The sequence below is a fragment of the Oratosquilla oratoria genome, chromosome 14 (assembly GCF_046742065.1).
Source record: "Oratosquilla oratoria isolate Oo_2021 chromosome 14, ASM4674206v1, whole genome shotgun sequence".
Taxonomy (NCBI): domain Eukaryota; kingdom Metazoa; phylum Arthropoda; class Malacostraca; order Stomatopoda; family Squillidae; genus Oratosquilla; species Oratosquilla oratoria.
In genome coordinates, this window is record NC_134790.1 from 46305465 (window position 1) to 46310464 (window position 5000).

A 5000-nucleotide genomic window follows, 5' to 3' on the forward strand; every position below is an offset into this window, starting at 1 on the left:
AATAGTGGACAAATGTGATTCCTAACAACCTTTTTATCTCTAATGTAACTATAGAATTCTTTGGGATTCTTTTTGGATTTATCAGAGATATTCATTTCATATTGTCGTTTTCGTTTTTTATTGCATTTTTTAAATCTCTCTGTATTAATACATAACTTTGATAGTCATTAGATGCACCCAGAGACTTCTATTTCTTATAAGCCTGTCTCTTTTTAGCAATACTTTTTTCAGTTTCTTTGTCAAGCCATATTGGGCGACCCTGATTTGGGGAATGTCTGTCCTTAAAAGGAATGTAAGTATGAATAATCTTAGTGAGCGTATTTTGAAATATTTCCCACATCTGATCTACAGGTCTTTCGCTTAATTTTGCCTCCTAATCTGTAAGCTGAAGCTCCTGACGTAGTCGTATGAACTAAAGTTGACTGAAATCGGGTATTTTAGAAACACAAGTATTTATTCTAAAAAAAAATCAGTAGTTTGAATCTAAGTTGTGATCGCTATTTGCAACAGTTTCACCGACTTCTACATCGGTTATGATGCTTTCGCGTCTAGTGATCAATAAATCGAGAAAGTTTCCATGTCTTGTGGGCTCTTTTACATGCTGAACTAAGTAGTTGTCACCAAGAAAATCAATTAAGCGACTACGTATATGGCCATGTTCAAGGGTCATCCAACCAGTGTCAGTAAAATTGAAATCACCCATTATCAATAAATCCCGGTTGCAGAAACTAGACAGTTCTTGAAATGACAGTTTGTCGTCTGTTAATGATAATGTCCTTGGCCTATATATTGCAGCTACATTAATTTTTTGTTCATTTGTTTGGGTTAAATCTACCCACAAACTATCATATGCATCCTGTTTGACTTTCTCCAAAACACAAGCATTGACATTGTTTTTAACGTACAACAGAACACCCTCACCTTTCTTGTGGTTTCTATCCTGATGAAAATATTCAAATCCCGTAATATTAAATTCAGCTTCAAACTCTCCACCATTTAACCATGTCTCGGTTATTCCTATCATATCGAGATTTTCGCTTTTGACATACATGTATATTTCTTGGAATTTGTCCCTAATACTACAAGCATTAAAGTACATGGTTTTAAGAAACTCGTGATTATTTCTTTTTGACACGTTTTGTTTTTTATTAACACCTTGCTCTATATTGATATTTGGTCCTTCATTGACATTCAATGCCTCATTAACATTTCTCCCATCAAAATTAACATTTCCCCCATCACGGACATCTGGTCGCTCACGATTTCTTTTGTACACTTTGTTCCCCTACGTCACCGCGTTTCACACCGGCCTCCCGTCGTTCATTGACATTCCGTCCGACATCCCTTCCTAAAATTATATTTTGTCCTCTAGTGACATTATATCCTACTGTGATATTGTTTTCTCCATTATCATTACATCCCATCGTGATATTTTGTCCTCCACTGTCATTACATCCCATCGTGATATTTTATCCTTCATTGACATTCTGTCCGGCATCCCTTCCTAAAGTTATATTTTGTCCTCCACTGACATTATATCCTACCGTGATATTTTGTCCTCCACTATCATTAATTCCATCGTGATCTTTTGTCCTCCACCATCCCATCGTGACATTTTGTCCCCCACCGTCATGACATACCATCGTGCCATTTTGTCCTTTGACATTACATCCTAATGTAACATTATATCCTAATGTAACATTATATCCTAAAATTATATTTTACCCTATACTGGCATATTGTTCTACATTAATGCTATACTCTACTCTGTTTTCCCCAGTACACTGTATTTCCCCTTCCCCTTGGGTTTCTACCCCAAAAAAGGAACTAGTTCATTACAAACTCCCAAAATGAGGTTTGTAAGGACATCTTTGACTCTACGGGTAAGGTGGATCTCATCAGAAGCGTAAAGGTCATGACGCCTGGAAAAGAGATATCAAGGATCAAGAAAGTGGTATCCCAGTTTCGTGCACAATCGTGGTATCCTCTCATTGATCCCTATGGCTCTACTGTTCCAACACGAGCCTGCGTAGATCCTCGGAAGGATCCCATAGACCACATGACGGCTCCCACATTCCTTCATCTCCTGAAGGAAGACCTTGTAATTCCGAACAAGTTCCTCTGATCTCACCCTACCCACATCGTTACTTCCCGTATGAACAATCGTAACCGTGTTCGTCCGCTTTTGCTCCCTGATGGTCTGGGTATAATCGGCGATCCCACGGCCCGGTTGACATACAAGCTTGAAACGTCGTTTAGTCTTCACCTGCAGGATGTTGTCATAGCCTCGCACTATGGAGTCCCCCACCACCAAGAACTCCGCAGGGCACCCGCTTACCGAACGCAGGCTCGACAAACAGGACCCCACGGAGCGCCACTCGCTCACGGCAGTGACAGAAGGGGAAGAAGTGGAACGCTCTTTGGGTTGTGGGGAGGATTCACTCTTCTCACAGATAACACTCCCGAGAAGACGAATTTCCTCCTCACACATCTTAAAACGGTCCTCCAGGTTCACACAACCTTCACAAGCCATTTCGCTCCTCCTTCAGTAATACAAATGGCAAAGAGAAAATATATATCAACAAAAGAAACCAAAGCGGTCTCTAAATAAACTAAATACACGAAGCTTACTCTGCTTACCTTATACTATTACTCCTACCTTTGGAGTACAGTAACAGAATACTGTTTTGATTCTAAATGAATAGAACACTACACTTTGTTTTATATATGTATGCAATTACAAAAACGCAACACAATCACTTGTCACTATTCGGAGATATAAATTTCGCAGGTATTCGCTAGCTGGTGTCTGTGCAGAAAATGAGCTGAGGTTACGAAGCAGACTGAGCCGAGGTCACGAAGCAGACTGAGATGAGGCCATATGTATGTATATATATATATATATATATATATATATATATATATATATATATATATATATGTGTGTGTGTGTGTGTGTGTGTATATATATATATATATATATATATATATTTATATATATATACATATAAGGTATATATCCTGGATTTAGAAAATATTACCCCCCAAAAAAAATCATACATACGTACATACATACATACATATATATATATATACACATATATATATATATATATGTATATATATATATATATATATATATGACTAGATAAACACCATATGAGGACGGAGCCTTTATTTGTACGACGTTTCGCTTATTACAGCTTTTTCAAGTACAAGTTGAGATACAAATGCTTGAGATTAAATAAGGGGAAAGGAGGGAACGGGGAGAGAAAAAGGGGGGGGGAAGGAGGAGGGAGGAGGAGGAGGAGGAGGAGGAGGAGGGTGGTGGGATGGACACTGGGAAAGGATGAGAATGCCGGCCCAAACGTCCGTGAGCGAAATGTCCACAAAGGGTGGTTTAAGTATTTAATATTTTGCTGGCCATGGGTATTAGGGGAATAATGTGAGGAGATATGTTAAACATGCCCCTGTTTTGTTCAATAGTGTTCGTTCCTTGAATGATTGCTGCTTCTAAACACTTCCTGCGGATTTTGTCTGGTTCCCGCATCAGCAGCTCTGCATTCTTCCAGTCCATAAGATGGTTTTCCTTGTTTCTATGTGTCACACATGCATTGGTGGTGACATCATGCCTGACGTCGTAACGGTGTTCACGTATTCGTGTATTCGTGTAAACAGGGGCATGTTTAACATATCTCCTCACATTATTCCCCTAATACCCATGGCCAGCAAAATATTAAATACTTAAACCACCCTTTGTGGACATTTCGCTCACGGACGTTTGGGCCGGCATTCTCATCCTTTCCCAGTGTCCATCCCACCACCCTCCTCCTCCTCCTCCTCCTCCTCCTCCTCCTCCTTCCCCCCCCCTTTTTCTCTCCCCGTTCCCTCCTTTCCCCTTATTTAATCTCAAGCATTTGTATCTCAACTTGTACTTGAAAAAGCTGTAATAAGCGAAACGTCGTACAAATAAAGGCTCCGTCCTCATATGGTGTTTATCTAGTCAATCTTGTCGGCAGACTGCCACTTTTAAGCATATATATATATATATATATATATATATATATATATACATATAAGGTATATATCCTGGATTTAGAAAATATTACCCCCCAAAAAATTCATACATACGTACATACATATATATATATAGTATATATATATGTATATATATATATTTATATATACACATATATATATACATATATATATATGCATATATATATACATATATATATATATATATATATATATATATATATATATATATATATATAAAACATTCTGGTGCTATGACGTACTTTAGAGAATTTTAAAGACACAAGAATAAAAAGAATATGTAGTATATCCATTACACATAAACATCATTCTGTAATTTTTGTTTATCTATTATTTTTTGTCTATTTGATTTGCCTGTTTGGTTGTTTATTCATTCATTTACTACTAATATATTTATCTATTGGTTCATTTATATATCTATTTATTCATTCAATTCCCTATTAATTGATTAATCAATATTTTGTTTATATATATATATATATATATATATATATATATATACATATATATATATATATATATATATATATATATATATATATATATATATATATATATATATTAATTTACCTATTTACTTTTTCTATTCATATATTTACATATTATTTATCCATTTACTTATTAATCTATTTATTCAATATGTTTGGTTTGTTTTTTACTTATCTATGTAGCTCTCTATCTTTATTCATTTATATCATTATGTTTATTTATCTACTTATTCATTATCTTATTTCTCTATTTATATATATTCTTATATACTTGTTTATCTAACTATTCATTGATCTATTTATCTATACATTAATTATTCATTTTATCAATTCACTTCCTTGTTTATCATATATATATATGTATTATTTATTTCTTATTCATTTACTCATTTCTTATTAATCTATATTTTATCTACATTTCTATTTCATCTCGCTGTAGATCGAAAGGTCTCC